At 33.3% G+C, this 20,489-nt stretch overlaps 3 long non-coding RNA genes and 8 other non-coding genes across 16 annotated transcripts; all 11 read right to left on the bottom strand.

Moving 5' to 3' along the window:
- Window positions 1-148: 148 nt before the first annotated feature.
- LOC114191927 (uncharacterized) lies at window positions 149-7,560 on the bottom strand. Of its 2 annotated transcripts, XR_003606037.2 has the most exons (3): window positions 7,326-7,547; window positions 1,323-1,492; window positions 149-727 (listed from the first exon to the last, which is right to left on the bottom strand). It is a non-coding gene; the product is annotated as an uncharacterized LOC114191927 (long non-coding RNA). The 2 variants fall into 2 exon arrangements; XR_014996761.1 differs by having other exon boundaries at window positions 149-1,492; window positions 7,326-7,560.
- On the bottom strand, window positions 2,552-2,623 carry TRNAP-UGG (transfer RNA proline (anticodon UGG)). The gene has a single exon. It is a non-coding gene; the product is annotated as a tRNA-Pro (tRNA).
- On the bottom strand, window positions 6,728-6,799 carry TRNAP-AGG (transfer RNA proline (anticodon AGG)). Its single transcript has one exon. It is a non-coding gene; the product is annotated as a tRNA-Pro (tRNA).
- Window positions 7,561-9,516: 1,956 nt separating the features above from the next.
- On the bottom strand, window positions 9,517-13,868 carry LOC114190360 (uncharacterized). 5 transcript variants are annotated; one of them, XR_014996645.1, is made up of 5 exons: window positions 13,647-13,868; window positions 11,975-12,085; window positions 10,957-11,020; window positions 10,367-10,557; window positions 9,517-9,736 (listed from the first exon to the last, which is right to left on the bottom strand). It is a non-coding gene; the product is annotated as an uncharacterized LOC114190360 (long non-coding RNA). The 5 variants fall into 5 exon arrangements; XR_014996643.1 differs by lacking the exon at window positions 9,517-9,736 and adding an exon at window positions 9,744-10,038; XR_014996644.1 differs by lacking the exon at window positions 9,517-9,736 and adding an exon at window positions 10,045-10,241.
- TRNAP-UGG (transfer RNA proline (anticodon UGG)) lies at window positions 10,706-10,777 on the bottom strand. The gene has a single exon. It is a non-coding gene; the product is annotated as a tRNA-Pro (tRNA).
- On the bottom strand, window positions 12,148-12,219 carry TRNAP-UGG (transfer RNA proline (anticodon UGG)). The gene has a single exon. It is a non-coding gene; the product is annotated as a tRNA-Pro (tRNA).
- On the bottom strand, window positions 13,057-13,128 carry TRNAP-AGG (transfer RNA proline (anticodon AGG)). Its single transcript has one exon. It is a non-coding gene; the product is annotated as a tRNA-Pro (tRNA).
- Window positions 13,869-14,570: 702 nt separating the features above from the next.
- LOC114190362 (uncharacterized) lies at window positions 14,571-20,483 on the bottom strand. The gene is made up of 2 exons (XR_014996602.1): window positions 16,499-20,483; window positions 14,571-15,131 (listed from the first exon to the last, which is right to left on the bottom strand). It is a non-coding gene; the product is annotated as an uncharacterized LOC114190362 (long non-coding RNA).
- On the bottom strand, window positions 16,897-16,968 carry TRNAP-UGG (transfer RNA proline (anticodon UGG)). Its single transcript has one exon. It is a non-coding gene; the product is annotated as a tRNA-Pro (tRNA).
- Window positions 18,340-18,411, bottom strand: TRNAP-UGG (transfer RNA proline (anticodon UGG)). The gene has a single exon. It is a non-coding gene; the product is annotated as a tRNA-Pro (tRNA).
- TRNAP-AGG (transfer RNA proline (anticodon AGG)) lies at window positions 19,684-19,755 on the bottom strand. The gene has a single exon. It is a non-coding gene; the product is annotated as a tRNA-Pro (tRNA).
- Window positions 20,484-20,489: the final 6 nt, after the last annotated feature.

Raw genomic sequence — 20,489 nt, 5'->3', positions numbered from 1 at the left:
TAGCAACAATTCTTTCTGACTGAGAATAGAGTCCATGCCTTTGTGCCTACTCAATGACAAAACAGACACAGACAAATATAAAAAAAAAAAAAAATAGTGGCGTTCCAAAAATTGAGCTTGGGATCTCTTGCAGCCAAAGCGAGAATAATACCAGTAGACCAAAGGTATACATTGAAGGGGAGATGGCTAGGTAGAATCTATGTTTATAGATTATGCAGCCACGTTATCTACAGTTATATATTAAGATTACATAAAAATGTCACTTGGTACTGGAAAATTTATAGATTATGCAGCCACGGTGACTATGACTTGCAATTTTACTGCATTCTCGGTGGCAAATTGTCACTTGGTACTTGAAAATTTGTACATCAGCTTTCACCACCTGACACCAGTAAGTTGGTAAAATTGCTTTTTTTTAACCACAACTTGAAAACATCATCCTTAATACTAATATTATTTGTAAGTACAGTGGTATGAAATTAACTAATAATGAATGATAGAGAACTTTGTTGCTTCACGATTTCCTGTAAAATGTCAGCCAACATTGATACAGTAGTTTATCAGCTTATAAAACTTTTGAAACCAAAGAACTTAAGCTTCGCAATATATATCAGTTTCTATGTTACATTACAGTCTGTCTGAAGCACAATGAAGTTATGTTTGGTGTCATACCAGTTTTTCTTTTTCCTTTTCCGACGCATGTTTGGTGACATATGCCATCTTAGTGCTGTAAAGTGAAAAATAAGATACGTGGCAATTATATGTTCAATGAAGTTTAATAAATCATTGTGCACATACATTTGTTCAAACACTGTGCAGTGGACAATATTAAGAAATAAATCCTGAAGCTTGGCTTTTGTTAATTATACAATAACTAATAAACCAAAACGGTCAAATTATTTTAAGGTGGATTCTGTTTTTCTACATGTATCTGTTTGTACACTGCATTAAAGACTGAATCATGTAGACTGAAGTTCCTTCAGTATCATAGTTTTTATTTTCCTTTACTGACTGGCTTACAGAACAGCTGAAAACGGCATGCGATTTCATGAGGTTACCACATATAACATCTGAGTGTTGAATATTATAAAATAAGATATTTGATAATGTGTCATGTCAAATGGACTAGAATAAATAATTGTGCAATTTGAACTCATTCACTTTTTAAAAACTGGTATATTTGGGTGCTAGGCATCATGGACAAGACAACAATTCACAATCTCCTTCCTTGTAGATTTAGAAACAATTTAGTTGATTTAGTAATCACTTCATTGTACAATGCTGAGTTTAAATGTTTTTGAGACGAATATAAGAATACATACCACTATCTCAGTGTTGTAACTGATGCTTGCAAACTATGCGACAGATACAAAAATCACAGAACTTCTGCCCACCCAAAGCGAGAGTCATACCACTAGAGCAAATGCCCTTATTAATAATGATGATGCCCAAGTCAAATCTATCTCTAGTTTTCTATTAAAGTTGTTCATGCCTGCCACAATGTCAGTAGTGTTATTGTAAAAATCAGATACGGTTCCTGGATAGAGAATTAACAGTAAAGGTAAACTCATTTTTCTAACTAAGATATGAAAGAGAGTATACAAATTTACCCCTCTAGTTCTTACATTTATAGACTCAATCCCATTTTCTGTGGCAGCTGTTACATGGTACAGAAAAATCCATGCTGAAACGGTTTTCGTATCAATATATTCATCCCAAGGCAATCATGTTTGTTATTATTTAAACAAACAAACTATCAAGAAAAGTTTGTCAACTTCCAAAGCTACAAAAGGATAAAATTTAGAAATAAACACAAATACCTATTCTTTGGTAATTATAAAAAACTAATCAATCAATTTGATGAAATTAGTATAAGGTAGATTCTAATGTTAAAACTTTGTTTCTAACTTCCACAGTAGAATTTTACTGCATGACATCGCTAAAATGATAGCATTCTCTATTTCACGAGTTGAAAATACTCTTACTTTTAATTTTTTTCATTTCAAAATTTACGGGGCCTGAAATCCATTCGTCCGGAGAAGTTTCTTGCTTCTCAATATAGTAAAAGAACTCCACAAACATCACTACAGTAGTTCATTTTATACAACATTCTAAATGAAAAAACTGAAGTTCTGCCACATGTACCTGTTTATATGTTGAATTAGGGACTGATTCAAGCTGATTGAAGTAATTTAATATGCTATCATACTAGTTGTTCTTTTCTTATTACATGATATCAAACAACATGTGATTTGATATGCAGGTTATCACACATCGCATCTGGGTGTTTAATATTATAAAATAAGATACTTGTTAATGCTACATGTGTAACTGACAAGAATAAATAATGGTGCAAGTTGTGCTAATACAGTTTTTTAAAATTGATATTTTTTAGTGCTATGCTACGCATCATGGACAAGGTAACAATTCACGATCTCCTTTATAATTGAATTTCAAATAATATAGATGATTCAACGATATTGCGCTTATAAAAAAATAACAAACAAACACACTTCAGCATAATACAGGCAGAGACAAATATGTAAAAAAAGGGGCATTCCGAGAATCGAACTCGGGACCTCTCGCACCCAAAGCGAGAATCATACCACTAGACCAAATGCCCATATTGAAAATAACAGGGCTAACTAATTATTCTATTCATGCAATGTCTTCAGTTGTACAGTACTATTGCATACACATTGTAAGATTTGGTTAACTGGATGGGTAATTATCAGTCAATATAACTTGTTTTTCCAAGTAAAATAAAATGAAAGAAAGTTTGCTTACCCCTCTAGTTTTATATATTAAAAGACTTACCATGAATTGCCGTGTAACTTAATTACATTTACAGTGGCAAGTTGTAACTCATTACTGCAAAATTTCCAGCTAAAACTATTAATCATTCTTCCAACACATTCACGTTCAGCTCCTGATGCTTATTGTTTTATAAGTATACCACAAAAAAGTCAAGCTTGTCAGATTCCAGACATCAAAGGCTTAAAATTAAGAAACAATTGCTAGTTGGTATGTAAGATGAGGATAAACAAACTCAGTTACTTGGGAACTCACACCCTAAGTGAGAATCAGTCAGATGAGAAGACCAAAAGTAATTAATTGATTTGCTAAATTTTTACATGGTGTACTATGAAGTTAAAAACTTTGCTTCTATAACTTGTAAGTTTCACTTTTAACATATGAAATTAGTAAGTTGATAGTATTGTCTTTCTTACACAAGTTGAAACATAATTTTAACTTCACAATTCTAATATTGCTTCTAAAGTGCAGTGGTCTGAAATTCAACACCGCATGTTTTGATACGAATGTTAATCACATATACCACCAAGTGTTTGTCAAGTGCAAAATAAGATACTTGTGTTATATCAACAAAGGAGGGCAAAGTTGGAAGTCACAAAAAAATCAGAGAATTTTGTTATAGGCCAAGGACAGATGTCTAATGTTGTGGAGAGTGTGGGAAATAGAAGAAGCACAACGAATAAAAATAACTAACTCACGTTAAGGTTTACGTGTGGGGAATCAAATATAAAAACCTAGGCTCCGGGGAATTGAGCGGTAGAAAAATTTTGTTGTCTCTCGTTGTAACTTTCGTTTTTCTGTATTCTCTGTAAAGATTGCTATTGTTTAATAGCAATGCTTCAGTCCATAATGGGTAGCCATTCACTAAAATAATACATTGCAGAGATATTGATCAATATTGTGTCTTCGTAGTTGTCTTATTTATTTTGTCCTTCATTAGATTGCTGCTTTCATTTGCCCTTCCTTAACCATGGCGGAACACACTCCATTGAAAGAACTCTCCACAGATATGAATAATTTGTCGTTGGACGTTAAACATATGCTCAATCTCATAGAGCCTCGCCACGCTGAATACTCTACTCGTTTTCAAACTGTGGAATCGACTTGACTGCCCTAAGCACAGTCACTGGAACCACCAACACCACATGCTTCTGTTCCACTATTTCAAATCCGCAATGTTAAACTCAATTTTCGGTGGGTGGCCTAGTGGTTAGAGGGAAGAGAAGGGAGGGAAAGGTTGTGGGTTCTTTCCTTCCTGTTAACAATATGGAGAAATAAGGTGGATTTGAAAGGGTTTAGAAGGGAAGGTGGGAGAGATTGTGGGTTCAACTCCCCCACTAACAAAGACTACCAACTAACAATTGCCTATAAAAAAAAAAAAAAAAAAAACTCGATTTTCAGTGATTCATTGGATCCAATGTCTTGGAATGGATATTTAAAGCAGAACAAGTTTTCACTTATTACAATATGTTGGATAAGCAACGCCTTATGCAGTGGAAGTTGACGTAATTCCATGGTTTTAGATTATTTCTAAGAATAACCCATTTCAATCTTGGGTGGGTTTCACTCTGGCATTAGAATTCAAATTTGGCCAGTCTCCATACAAGTGCACTCGCTCAACTCTCTTTAAGCTAAATCAGCTTTGGATGGTTCAAGAGATTACTATAAGGAGTTTACTGCCCTAGCAAACCGTGTGAGTATGGGGTGACTCCAGATGCTATGCTCGATTGTTTTGTCAGTGGCCTTAAATCAGATATTCGCAGAGATGTCATAGCAGAAGAGCCCACTTCTACGCTGCATGCGGTTTCATCAGCCAAATTATATGAAGAAAAATATGTTGCTAGACAGAAATCAGTTCCCTCCAAGGCAAATTCCAGAAACATACCTGACACGACCAACCAAACACTAAAAAATACTAGTCTACCTCCTCTATTACCTACACCAGCTGTCATTCCATCACTGCACAAAAAAAATTCAAAAATTGAAGCACGAGAAAGGTTTATGTTTTCACCTGTGATGACCAATTTACACCTAACCATAAGTGTCCCAATAAGTAATACTTGCTGTTACATGTTGAAGATGAAGAAACCACCTTGTTGGAACCAGATCCATCTTATAAGGAACATGAGATTAGTCAGCATGCTTCACTAGGGCATCATGAATCATCTCTTTTTTAATGCTCTGAAAGGAGGTTTGGGAGTCGGTACAATGAAATTTCAGGGCACCATTAATGGAATGCAAATTCAGATACATCGGTGATGGTGGGAGTTGATATAATTTTTTACAACCTAGACTTGCACATTAATGATCATGCCTTGACAGTGGAGGGAATGGTTAGAAACGTGGAGGTTCAAATTCAGGACCATGCTTCTTCCAGTTGCAGGCACATATTTGGTCCCCAGAGTAGCCTAGTTAGCTACACTTCGTCCTCATATCTCAGATTATAATGCATTGACATTCAAATTTTATGAGAATGGTAAGTTTATTACTATACATGGTGAAAAATCTAAACTGCCAATTCCAACTCAGTTTAATCACATCCGTAGAATGAATTGCACTCACCTATTTCAGACAATTTTACCATGCACCTACAAATGCCTTATTCTGCTGATGATTAAGGCCTGCAAATTCCAGAGGCAGATTTGGCTATGTTACTACATACCAATAAGGATGTGGTTGCTATTCCTCAATGCTTACCTCCTACAGATCTACAAAAAATGCTGAGAAAAAAATCAGAAACTAGGGATGAGATACTTTGGACCATTTCCAATTATGCAGAAAAGTGGCATATAAAGTGCTTCTGCCACCTCGTGCCAAAATACATCCCGTTTTTCAATATTCACAATTAAAGTCGTGCCGTGGAGATCCCCGTAGACCTATATTCCCCTTCCTATGATCAAACATGTCATTGGTCCAATTCTTCAACTGGTGAAGATTCTGCAGACTAGAACTATCATAAATGGAGGGCAACAAGTACTAGTGAAGTGGGAAGGCGTAGATGATGCACATGCTACATGGGAGGATTAACAATCATTTCAACAGACCTACCCACATTACAACCTTAGGACAAGGTTATTTTTAATGGAGGCAGTAATGCCATATCAACAAAAGGAGGGAAAGTTGGAAGTCACAGAAAAATCAGAGAATTTTGTTATCATCCAAGGACAGGTATCTAATGTTGCGGATAATGTGGTAAATAGAAGGATCACAAGGAATAAAAATAACCAACTTACACCTGAAGGTTTCCGTGTGGAGAATCACATATAAAAACCTAGGCACAGGTGAATAGAGGGGTGGAAAAATTTTGTGTTGTCTCTCTCTTCGTAACTTTTGTCATTCTGTATTCTCTGTAAAGATTGCTATTGTTCAGTAATGCTTCAGTCCAGTCCAGTATAGACATTCACTATAATAATACATTGCAGAGATACTCATGAATATTCGGTCTTAGTAATTTATCATTTTTTTCCCTTCATTACAACTTGCTAATTACATTTGGAAAGGATTTAAAAATATAAATGTCTTGATACATTTTTTTATAGGAATTTGATATTTAAGGGTACCAGGCATCATCAACAACAACTCACAACCTCCTTCCTTGTTCAGTTGTTTAAGCAATATTTTAATTGCTTGTAGAATATATAGTTCAAAAGGAGCATACTTAGAGTTAAGATCAGATACCACAATCTAAGCTTTAAAACAGATGCTTGCTAACATATGGGGAAATAGGTAAATCTTAACAATGATAAGTGTCTTCAAGCTTAACTGTTAAAAGACATATCAACAGTCAAGCAAAATACAAACAGAACTGATTGCAAAGATTGTGATTTGCCTCTTCACCTGTTGTTTAAGAAAAAAATGCATGCCTACTGAATGACAAAAACACATCAAGACAATTCATATAAAGATAAAAAAGGGGGCATTCCGAGAATTGAACTCGGGACCTCTCGCACCCTAAGCGAGAATCATACCACTAGACCAAATGCCCACATCGAGAGGAGTTGGGCAAGGTCAAACTTATGTCAGTTTTATTTTAGAAATGTATATGCATGCCTCGTTCTCTTCACTACTATATTACCTGGATAGGCAATTCTAAGTCAAGGCAACTTGTTTTTCTAATCAAGCAATTAATGTAAGTTTACTAATTTACCACTCTGGTTTAATGTATCAACTTTCTCCTTATAGATACCCTGTTTTTGGAGACAGTGGAATTCAATTCCTTACCCTATTGAGCATTAAATGTGCGAGGACCTCTCCTAATTTAGATTATTTACCTACTTTTCTTTATAACCGGACCTGTACCATTGTCTCTGGTTTAATATTTCAATTATCAACTACAACTTACAACAAATTATGGTATTACATTTTCTGTGGCAAACAGTTAAAGAATGAATTCATTCATCGCAGCACAATCACATGCAATCTCTGATGCTTATTTTTATTTAACTAATCGAATTAACAAGTCAAGTTCGTCAACTTCTGGAAGTTGAAAAGAGTAAAATTAGAAATCAAACCTGGAGCTTCTTGGTTGGTATTTTATAGCATTTACCAAGTGAAGTCAAGCTTGTCAGCTTCCAAATCGTCAAAAAACGAAAAGTGCGGCGAACGAACTTGGAAACTCCCGCACCCTAAGCTCGAATAATCTTACTCAACACTCCTTGCTTATTTTTCACTTTTCTTCTCCTGACCAGGGAGAGACCGATTTGACCTAATCGCTTTATCAATAGAAGCTTTCTAAAAATATCAGCAAAAAATAATAAGACAAAAGAAAGTTTATCTTCAACACTAGAATTTGAGGTTATAAAAAAATAAAAATAAAAATAATAATCTCATTCAAAGTTAATAGTATTTTAAGTTTGAAAAATGTAAGTATCTAAATATTGGATTTGCTTTCTATTTAAAAGCATTTAAGAACCAAATCATGTATTTCTAAAATATAAGGATGATAAAAATTATAAACTTCTTTATTTATTTTTTAAAGATTCTCTTAGATTACAGATGCGTTAATTAAATCAAAATTTCTGTAAAACTTAGGTCAAATTCATGTACCTACAGACTTTATTATATTTTCAAATTTTCCGGTTGATAAAAAGTTGACACATTGGGACGATACACAACCCTCAAGTCTTAAATAAAGGCGGAAAAAAAGCTCTCTAAGTCCATTTTGTAAATTTCCTTGCCAAAACTGATTTTATTTTATTTTAACCAATTACTCGTCTTCTTAGCTCTAAACTTTGTGTCATTTATTCATTGACGATCTTTCAAATTCTGAGGATAAACATTTTCGTTTTCACTCTTTCCTTTGGCTCTTTTGCTCCACTTTCTATGGTATCATCTTTGAGTATTAACATCACACATGTTTCTCCTTTTTTTTAAATTCAATGTTTGTCTATAATTGTGTGATAATTTAGAGTTTGATTTATTTTAGCTGCACAGTAAACAAATTCTTGATTTCGTTTTAGCTGATCAATGAACAACTTATTGATTTTGTTTTAGCTGACCAAAGAAATTTGAAATATCAAAATTTTGAAATATTTAGCTGATTTTGTTCACAGTTTTAGCTGACATATGAATAACTTATTAAAATTTTAAAATTATCTTTAAACAATAGCTTAAAATATTTCAAAATACGCTCATACAAGATTTATTTTAAAAATATTGTTCAACTAAAAATACTATATTATCTTTATTAGATAATTTCAAATGGTATATTATTCAATCAAATTTATATTTTAGTTATAACAGTTTGTATTACTATTAAATAAATAAATGTGTATAACTTATATAGAAACTACAACAGATCAATTTTTGTGATATATAATTTATTACATTAAAGTATATCTAAATAGTAGTATAATTTGTATTATTTTAATTTATTATAAATTATACAATTTATATTATTGCGAATTATTTATTTTACTAGCATCCTTAAAGTATTACTAAATTCATATATTCTCACACACACATTGCTGATATTCATAAATGGAGTAAATAAATAAAATATAAACATTGTTAATATAACAGTGTATTTAAATTTTTTTTCAGCCAAAACTAAATTATAATTAAAATCTAAATAAACTTCGATACAATCCAAATACAAACTAAAATTACAAAAATATCAAATTATCTATGTGTTGGTTAAAAAAACAAACTAACATAACCTAAATGTAAAGTTCAATTTAACAAAACGTAATCCTTTATTTGCAGGTTAATGAGTCAACCCGACTCACCAAGGGTTCAACCCGGATGAGCCAGGTTCTAAGTGAGTCGGATCAAAAATCAATTTGCATTAAAATTTATAAAAAAACTTCAACCCAACACCAGAACCCGTGGTGGACTGGATTGGCTCGCAGGTTCCAACCCATTTTCACAACTTCCAAAGTAAAAACCATAGATAGTATATTAATATAAATAATACTGATAGATAGGTATGACGGTGACAAAATCAAAAGTTTTGCTTAAACATTTCCATCATAGTTAAGCAGAAGTGCTGTGTAAGATAATTGTACGTGCTAATTTGTTAAAAGTTTGTTTCATATGTTACCACCAGAAACCAGTAAGTTGGTAAGATTGTCTATTTTAACCACAACTTGAAACACCAATTTGATCCTTAATACTAATAAGTTTGTAAGTACGGTGGTAGGATACCAACTAATGATAGAGAATTTTGTTGCTTCATGATTTCATGTAAAATGTTAGCCTACATTGATACAGTAGTTGATCAGCTTATAAAACTTTTGAAACAAAAGAACTGAAATTTCGCATCATACATATATCAGTTTTATGTTGCATTACAGACTATATTCCAAGCACAAGGAAGTAAGTTATGTCGGTGTCATACTAGTTTTCTTTTTCCTTTACCGACTGGCTTTCACCAAATCCAACACCAGATGATTGGCTATGAATCACATACGCCATCTTAGTGCTGTAAAGTGAAAAATAAGATGCGTGCCAATTATATTGAAATGGATTTGAATACATCATTGTGCAGCTACATTTGTTCAAGCATTGTGCAGTGGAAAATATCAAGAAATCAATCCTGAAGCTTGTTGTTTGGTAATTATACAATAACTAATAAACCAAAATGGACAAATTATTTTAAGGTAGATTCTGTTTTTCTATATGTATCTGTTTCTACATTGCATAAGAGACTGAATCATGTAGACTGAAGTTCTTTCAGCATCATAACAGTTTTTCTTTTCCTTTGCTGTCTGGCTTATACAACAGCTGAAAACGGCATATGATTTCATATGTAGGTTATCACATATATCATCTGAGTCTTGAATATTATAAAATAAGATATTTGATAATGTTTCATGTCGAATGGACCAGAATGAATAATTATGCAATTTGAACTCCTTCACTTTTTCAAAATTGGTATATTCCGGTGATAGGCATCATGGACAACACAACAATCCACAATCTCCTTCCTTATAGATTTAGAAACAATTTGGTTGATTTAGTAATCACTTCATTGTACAATGCTGAATTCAAATGTTTTTGAAACGAATATAAGAATACATACCACTATCTCAGTGTTGTAATAGATGCTTACCATGGGACAGATACAAAAATCAAAGTAACTTCTGCGTGCCACTTGGGAATCTGTGTAGGTGGTCAACTGTAAAGGCTAATTCTGCCAGATTCATAAGACAAGTTCACATCTCCAGTTCTTGTGGTGGAAGAAACTGCACTGCAAGTATTGCTTCTGGCAAATAGGGTGGAATGTAGTGCATGTCTTTGTGCCTAGTAAATGTAAAGAACACACTCAAAACGAATGGCAAACTCACACATGGGAATAATACAGCACAGACAAATATGAAAAAAGGGGGCTCAGACTGCAGTACATGTCATTCCAAGCCTAGGACAGGGACAAATAAGTTTGAAAAAACAAGGGGCATTCCGAGAATCGAACTCGGGACCTCTCGCACCCAAAGCGAGAATCATACCACTAGACCAAATGCCCTTGCTAGAGAAGTGATGCCCAAGTCAGCTCTATTCTTAATTTTCTATTAAAGTAGTTGATGACTAGAGTTATTGTAAAATTGCTTAATAATGAGCAGATACGTTTTCCTGGATAGAGAATTAATAGTAAACGTAACTCATTTTTCTAATTAAGATATCAAAGAGAGTTTGCAAATTTACCCCTCTAGTTTCATACTGGTCAACAATGACTTCAGACAGTTTATTCATCCCAAGGCAATCGTATCTGTTAAAACAAACAAACTATCAAGATAAGCTTGCCAACTTCCAAGGCTTCAAAACGATAAAAATTAGAAATAAACACTAATACCTATTGTTTGGAAATTATAAAAACCTAATCAATCAATTTGATGAAATTAGCTTAGGGTAGATTCTGGTGTTAAAACTTTGTTTCTACCTTCTATATCTGACTTTTACTGCATTACATCACTAAAAAATGATATAGCATTCTCTTTTTCAAGAGTTGAAACATTACTTGTGCTCTTAATGTTTTCTCATTTCACAATTTAAGGGGGCTGAAATCCATTGGTTTGGAGAAGTTTATTGCTTTGAAATAATAAAAGCACTCCAAAAACATAGGTACAATTGTTGATTGGCTTATACAACATTTTAAATAAAAAATTGAAGTTTGCCACAAGTACCTGTTTGCATGTTGAATTGGAGACTGATTCAAGCTGATTGAAGGAATTTAATAATGTGTCATACTAGTTTTTTTCTATTTCAAAGTGGATTACGGATTACATAATATCAAACAACATGTGATTTGATATGCAGGTTATCACACACCGCATCTGTGTTGAATATATAAAATAAGATACTTGGTAGTGCTGCATGTGTAACTGACAAGAATAAATAATTGTGCAAGTTGTGCTAATACAGTTTTTCGAAATTGATATTTTTTTAGTGCTATGCTAGGCATCATGGACAAGCTAATAATTCATGATGTCCTTTACAATTCAATTTAAAATAATATAGTTGATTCAACAATATTACTTCATTGTAGAATGCAAAGTTCAAATTATAACACAAGATCACATACTAATGTCAGTTTTAACTGATACCTGCAAACTAACAGAGAGATATAGATGTCAATCAATGCTAAGTGTCTCATGGCATGGCAAGCAGTCTTTGTGGTTAACTGTAAATGCTATTATCAGCCAGATTGTTAAGATTGACTCACATCATCTTCGGGTATTTAATGGAAGAAACACAACTGCAAGTATTCTTTTCTCACTGACATGCAGAGAATGAAGTGCCTGCTTTATGACTAGCCGATAAGAAATGCATGCGCCTATAAGAAAACCACAAACACATACTTGAGAATAAAACAGGCACAAATAAACATGAAAAAAAGGGGCATTCCGAGAATCGAACTCGGGACCTCTCGCACCCAAAGCGAGAATCATACCACTAGACCAAATGCCCACATTGAAAGATGTAGGGCTAAATTATGTTTTAATCATCCATGGTCATCAGTTCTACAGTAAGATTGCATACAAATTGTAAGATTTCACTACCCGGACGGGTAATTATCAGTCAAGATAACTTGTTTCCAAGTCAATATATGAAAAAAGTTAGTTTAGCACTCTGTTTTTAAAAACTTCCAATGAATTGCCATATAATTTAATTACATTTACAATAGCAAGTAGTCACTCATTATTTTTACTTCACAATTCTAATATTGTTTCTAAGTGCAGTAGTCTGAAATTCAACACCCCATGTTTTGATATGAAGGTTAATCACATATTCCACCGAGTGTTTGTAAAGTACAAAATAAGACACTAGCTAATTACATGTGCAACGGATTTAAAGATATTTGTTTATAAGAATTATGTATTTAAGGGTGTCATGTACCATCAACAACAACTCAGAACCTCCTTCTTTATTTAGTTATTCAATTTTAAATAATATAGTTGATTAAGCAATATTTCAATTGTAGAATATAGTTCAAAAGGCGCATACACTTACAGTTAAGATCAGATACCACAATCTAAGCATTAAAACTGATACTTGCTAACATGTGGGGTGATAGGTAAATCATAACATGCTAAGTGTCTTTAAGCTTAACTGTTAAAAGACATATCAACAGTCAAGCAAAATACAAACAGAACTGATTGCTTAGATTGTGATTTGCATCTTCACCTGTTCTTTAAGAAAGAAATGGAACTGCAAGTATTCTATCGTGTCTGAGTAATCAGAGTTTTTCTTGTGCCTACTCAATGACAAAAACAAATCAAGACAATTCAGGTAAAGATAAAAAATGGGGCATTCCGAGAATTGAACTCAGGACCTCTCGCACCCTAAGCGAGAATCATACCACTAGACCAAATGCCCTAATTGGGAGACTTAGGGCAAAGCCAAATCTATGTAAGTTTTATTTTAGAAATGTATATGCATGCCGCGTTCTCTTCACTTCTATGTTACCTGGATAGGCAATTCTTAGTCAAGGCGACCTGTTTTACTAATCAAGCAATCAAAGTAAGTTTACTAATTTACCACTCTCGTTTAATGTATCAACTTTCTCCGTACAGATACTCTGTTTTTTTGAGACAACGGAGTTCGATTCAAGCATATTGAGCATTAAATGTGTGAGGACCTCTCCTAATTTAGATTCTTTACCTGCTTTTCTTTATAACCGGAACTGTACCATTGTCTCTGGTTTTATATTTTAATTATCAACTACGACTCACAACAAATTATTGTATTACATTTTATGTGGCAAACAGTTAAAGAATGAATTCATTCATCGCAGCACAATCACATGCAACTTCTGATGATTATTATTATTTAACTAATCGGATTAACAAGTAAAAACTTCCAGAAGTCGAAAAGAGTAAAATTAGAAATCAAACCTGGTGCTTGTGGGTAGGTATTTGACTATACCATTTACAGTCAAGCTTGTTAGCTTCCAAATCGTCAAAACACGAAAAGTGCGGCGGAGGAACTGGAACCTCTCGCACCCTAAGCTCCAACCATCTTACTCAACACTTCTTTCCTATTCACTTTTCTTCTCCTAGACTGACCTAACCTAGTCGCTTCTCAATGGTAAGCTTTTTATTTAAACATATGAACATATCCGCAAAAAATAATAAGAGAAAAGAAAGTTTGTATACTTATAGCTTATAAATAAACTACAGCACTTCAATTTTATGACTTATAATTTGTTACACTAAATTATATGTACTAGTAGTATAATTTATATTATTTTTAATTTATTATAAATTATACAATTTATATGATTGCAAATTATATAATTTACTTTTATCCTTAAATATTAATAAGTGCATATATTGTTAATAAGTATAATTGATAAAATATAAATATTGTGGATTTAAATGCTTTCGTATACCTCAAATATAAATATATTTACTACAATATTTGTTGTTATATTATTATTATGCTATCATACAATAACATATTTACTAAGTTCATTTAATATTACATTTACTACAATTATTTAGTATTTAGTAATAGTATTTTAATATCCTTCTATGAACTAATAAAGAGCATCTAGCATGTTAATATAATGGTATAATTATATTTATTAACTTCTACCATAATGAAAATTCTAAAGTAGCATATCAATATAAATAATACCTATAGATAGATATGATTGTAGCAAAATCAAGTTTGCTTAAACATTTCCATTATAGCAAAGTAGAAATTATAATGCTGGGTAAGATAACTATATGTGATAATTTGTTAAAAGTCAGTTTTATATGTGCAGGGAGTTGAAATCTATCAATGACAGTGAAGTTTGGTGCTTCATGATCTCCTGTGGAAACTCCATCAACATTGATACTGTTGTAAATTGCTTTGAAAAAAGTAATTAAGCAGAAGCTTAAGTTATGCCCAATGAATTGTAGTACAAACATGTGATTTGATCTAATGTATGTTAAAATCCAAGTAACATCTGAGTGATTTGATCTAATTTACGTCTGAGTAACATCTGAGTGATTTGATCAATATGTGATCTGTCTGGCAATGTGTGTAACGTGTTTTAATCCATTTGTTTTGATGATTGATACCTCTGAGTACTAGGCATCATTGACAATCCACAACCTCCTACCTCATTTACTTTGAAATAACATAGTTGATTGTATTGCTTCAAAGTAAACTTGTGTAGTTATAATGTCGCACTTATCCTTATGATCACATGCCACACCCTCGGAGCTGTGACTGATGATGCTTCAAAACTTGTCGACAGATGCAGAAAACAAAGCAACTGCTTTGTCTCATACATGGCAAGCTAATTCACATCTTCTGTCCTTTTTTGTGGAAGAAACGCCATTGGAGCAACTCTTTTCTGACTGATAATAGAGTCCATGCCTTTGTGCCTATTCAAAAACAAAACAGACACAGATAAATATAAAAAATAAAATAAAAAATAGGGGCGTTCCAAAAATTGAGCTTGGGATCTCTTGAGGCTAAAACGAGAATAGTATCAGTAGACCAAAGGTATACACTGTAGTGAAGAGGGTTAAGTAGAATCTATGTATATTAAGATTACATACAGATGAGCAGATTTGATTTCCTGGATAAGCGCTTTTTTCAATCAAGGTATCTTGCATTTCTAGTCAAGCTATCAAAAAGACTTTGCATATTTACCCACCTGTTTTTTATTTTTAGACCAACTATGACTTGCAACACAACGTTCTACTACATTTTGGGTGTTAAATTGTCACTTGGTACTGAAGAACTGTGCATTAGCTATTACCACCATACACCAGTAAGTTGGTGAGATTGTCTTTTTTAACCACAACTTGAAACATCAATTTAATCCTTAATACTAATACTGTTTGTAAGTACGGTGGTATGAAATCAACTAATGATAGAGAATTTTGTTGCTTCAAGATTTCCTGTAAAATGTTAGCCTACATTGATACAGTAGTTAATCAGCTTATAAAACTTTTGAAACAAAAGAACTGAAGTTTCGCAATATATATCAGTTTATGTTGCATTACAGACTTTATTTATACCAAGCACAAGGAAGTAAGTTATGTCGGTGACATACTAATTTTCTTTTTCCTTTACCGACTGGCTTACACCAAATCCAACACCACATGATTGGCTATGTAGGTACATATGTCATCTTAGTGCTGTAAAGTGAAAAATAAAATGCGTGCCAATTATATGTGCAATGGATTTGAATAAATCATTGTGCACATACATTCATTCATGCATTGTGTGCAATGCACAATTATCAAGAAATCAATCCTGAAGCTTGTTGTTTGCTGATTATACAATAACTAATAAACCAAAATGGTCAAATTATTTTAAGGTAGATTATGTTTTTCTATATGTATCTGTTTCTAAATAGCATTAGAGACTGAATCATGTAGACTGAAAGTTCTTTCAGCATCATAACAGTTTTTCTTTTCCTTTGCTGACTGGCTTATACAACAGCTGAAAACGGCACATGATTTCACATGCAGCTTATCACATATAACATCCGAGTGTTGAATATTATAAAATAAGATATTTGATAATGTTTGATGTCGAATGGACTAGAATAAATAATTATGCAATTTGAACTCATTCACTTTTTCAAAATTGGTATATTCCTGTGACAGGCATCATGGACAACACAACAATTCACAATCTCCTTCCTTATAGATTTTGAAATAATTTAGTTGATTTAGTAATCACTTCATTGTACAATGCTGAGTTCAAATGCTTTTGAAACGAATATAAGAATGCATACCGCTATCTCAGTGTTGTAATAGATGCCTGCAAACCATGGGACAGATACAAAAATCAAAGTAACTTCTGCGTGCCTCTTGGGAATCTGTGTAGCTGGTGAACTCTAAAGGCTAATTCTGCCACATTGATAAGATTAGTTGCTATCTCCAGTTCTTGTGGTGGAAAAAACTGCACTGCAAGTATTGCTTCGGCAAACAGGGTGAATGTAGTGCATGTCTTTGTGCCAAGTAAAAATGTAAAGAACACACTAAAAATAATGGCAAACTCACACATGGGAATAATACAGCACAAATAAATATGAAAAAAGGGGCGCTGAGAGTGCAGTACATGTACATATCATTCCAAGTCTAGGACAAACATAAAAATATAATACAAAGACAAATAAATTCAGAAAATCAAGGGGCATTCCGAGAATCGAACTCGGGACCTCTCGCACCCAAAGCGAGAATCATACCACTAGACCAAATGCCCTTATTGAAATATTAATGTCCAACTTAGCGCTTTCTCTAACTTTCTATTAAAGTAGTTGATGAGTAGTGTTATTGTAAAATTGCTTAATAATGAGCAGATACGTTTTCCTGGATAGAGCACTAATAACAGTAACGGTAACTCATTTTTCTAACTTAGATATCAAAGAGAGTTTGCAAATTTACTCCTGTGGTTTCATATTGGTCAACAATGACTTCAGACACATTATTCTATCCCATTTTCTGTGCCAAGCTGTTACATGGTACAGAAAAATCCAAGCTGAAACTGTTTTCGTATCATTTTATTCATCCGAAGGCAATCATGTCTGTTATTATTTAAACAAACAAACTATCAAGATAAGCTTGTCAACTTCCAAAGCTTCAAAACGATAAAATTTAGAAATAAACCCTAATGCCTATTGTTTGGAAATTATAAAAAATTAATCAATCAATTTGATGAAATTAGTTTAGGGTAGATTCTGGTGTTAAAACTTTGTTTCTAACTTCTACATCTGACTTTTACTGCATTACATCACTAAAATGATAGCATTCTCTTTTTCAAGAGTTGAAACATTACTTGTACTTTTATGTTGTGTTTGCTTTAAAGAGAGTATATTTGCGAGGAAAGAAATGAGAGCTCATGTGATGTTCTTTTAAGAGTATTTGTGCAGATGGCATAGCGAGGATATCAGGAATCTCTGGAATTTGTAATCACGGACATAATGCGAAGATTTGGTAGGATTGGCTTGCGGTATTAAATATTTACCCATTTACCACCTCTTCGTTGCAAACACACTCTCGTTGCAACCATGAGGAGCTGCAACCATGAGAAGTCTCGCTGCAAACACAAATCCGATCCCATTTGTGCTAGATCGGATACGCTACTCGTGGATTCGATCCCATTTGTGTTGGATCGGATCCGCTGGTCTTGGATTCGTTCCTTTGGCTGGATCGGATACGAGTATGGTGGATCGGATACATTGTGTGGTGGATCGGTTACGGGGTGGTGGATCGGACACTAATTAAACTAAGGGCTAAATGGTAATTTCATTATTACTTCTACTAAAACATATTTTTTAATTTATCCCATCAATCAAATCTTTCCCAAAACTTTCACAAAAATTACTTCTAAATTTACTCACCATCACTTCTAAATCCCTTAAAAAAAACAACACAAATTAATGTTTTATCATTTCACAATTTAAGGGGGCTGAAATCCATTGGTTTGGAGAAGTTTCTTGCTTCTTGATTTAATAAAAAGAACTCCTAAAACATAGGTACAATTGTTGATTGGCTTATACATTTGTTAGGCATCATGGACAATAAAAATATACTTTAGAATAAAACAGGCACAAAAGAAAAATGAATAAAAACAGGGGCATTCCGAGAATCGAACTCGGGACCTCTCGCACCCAAAGCGAGAATCATACCACTAGACCAAATGCCCACATTGAAAAACGTGGGCTAAATTATTATTTTTTTCCTTCATGGTTTTCAGTTCTACAGTAAAATTGCATACAAATTCTAAGATTTGGCTACCTGGACGGCTAATTAGATTTCGGTCAAGATAACTTGTTTTTCCAAGTCAATACATGAAAGAAGGTTGGCTTACCACTCTGGTTTTAAATATTTAAAGACTTCCAATGAATTGCCATATAATTTAATTACATTTACGGTAGCAAGTTGTCACTCATTACTGCAAAACTTCCAGTTAAAACTACTAATCATTCTTCCAATACATTCTCGTTCAGCTCCTGATGCTTATTGTTTTATAAGTATACCACATAACAAGTAAAGCTTGTCAGTTTCTAGACTTCAAAGGCTTAAAATTAAGAAATAATTGCTAGTTGGTATGTAAGATAAGGATTAACAAACTCGAGTTACTTGGGAACTCACCCTAAGTGAGAATCAGATGACAAGACCAAAAGCCTCACCATGCAAAATCTGTTGTTTGCCAATTATATCAAAAGGTAATTAATTGCTTTGCTAAATTTTTTCAAGGTTTGCTATACTATGAAGTTAAAAACTTTGCCTCTATGACTTGTAAATTTGACTTTTAACACATGAAATCAGTAAGTTGGTAGTATTGTTTTTCTTACACAAGTTGAAACATTATTTTTACCTCACAATTCTAATATTGTTTCTAAGTGCAGTGGTCTGAAATTCAACACCGCATGTTTTGATATGAAGGTTAATCACATATTCCACCGAGTGTTTGTAAAATACAAAATAAGATACTTGCTAATTACATGTGCAAAAGGATTTAAAGATATAATTGTGTCGATACATTTGTTTGTAAGAATTTGATATTTAAGGGTGTCTACATGATCAACAACAACTCACAACCTCCTTCCTTATTCAGTTGATTAAGCAATATTTTAATTGCTTGTAGAATATATAGTTCACAAGGCGCATACTTAGAGTTAAGACCAGATACCACAATCTAAGCATTAAAACAGATGCTTGCTAACATGTGGGGAGATAGGTAAATCATACAATCTAGGTGTCTTGAAGCTTAACTGTTAAAAGACATATCAATAGTCAAACAAAGTACAAACAGAACTGATTGCTTAGATTGTGATTTGCATCTTCACCTGGTTCTCTACGAAAAAAAAAATGCAACTACAAGTATTCTATTCTGTCTGAGAATGCAGGGCTTTCCTTGAGCCTTCTCGATGAGAAAAACACATCAAGACAATTAAGGTAAAGACAAAAAAACGGGGCATTCCGAGAATTGAACTCGGGACCTCTCGCACCCTAAGCGAGAATCATACCACTAGACCAAATGCCCACATTGAGAGAATTTGGGCAAAGTCAAATCTCTGAGTTTTACTTTAGAATTGCATACGCATGCCACATTCTCTTCAATACTACCTGAATAGGCAATTGTAAGTCAAGCAAACCAGTTTTTTTCACATCAAGGTATCAAAGTGAGTTTACTAATTTACCACTCTGGTTTAATGTATAAACTTTCTCCGTATAGATACCCTGTTTTGGAGACAATGGAGTTCAAGTCATGGAACTATTGAGCATTAAATGTGTGAGGACCTCTCCTAATCTAGATTCTTTACCTGCTTTTCTTTATAATGGACCTGTGCCATTGTCTCTGGTTTTATATTATAATTATCAACTACGACTTACAACAAATTATTGTATTACATATTCTGTGGCAAGCAGTTAAAGAATGAATCCTTTCATCGCAGCACAATCACATGCAACCTCTCTGATGCTTATTGTTAATTAAGTAATCGAATTAACAAGTAAAGTTCTTTAACGTCCAGAAATTGAAAAGGGTAAAATTAGAAATGAAACCTGGTGTTTGTGAGTTGGTATTTGACTATACCATTTACCAAGTGAAGTCAAGCCTGTCAGCTTCCAAATCGTCAAAGAACGAAAAGTGCGGCGGAAGAACCGGAACCTCTCGCACCCTAAGCTCCAATCATCTTACTCAACCCTCTATTCATTTTTATTCTCGTAATATGACCTAACCTAATCGCTTTTTCAATAGAAGTTTTTTATTTAAAA

The sequence above is a fragment of the Vigna unguiculata genome, chromosome 7 (assembly GCF_037176805.1).
Source record: "Vigna unguiculata cultivar grain cowpea cultivar isolate G323 ecotype 2 chromosome 7, ASM3717680v1, whole genome shotgun sequence".
Classification (NCBI taxonomy): domain Eukaryota; kingdom Viridiplantae; phylum Streptophyta; class Magnoliopsida; order Fabales; family Fabaceae; genus Vigna; species Vigna unguiculata.
This window is presented reverse-complemented; position numbering and strand designations above follow the sequence as displayed.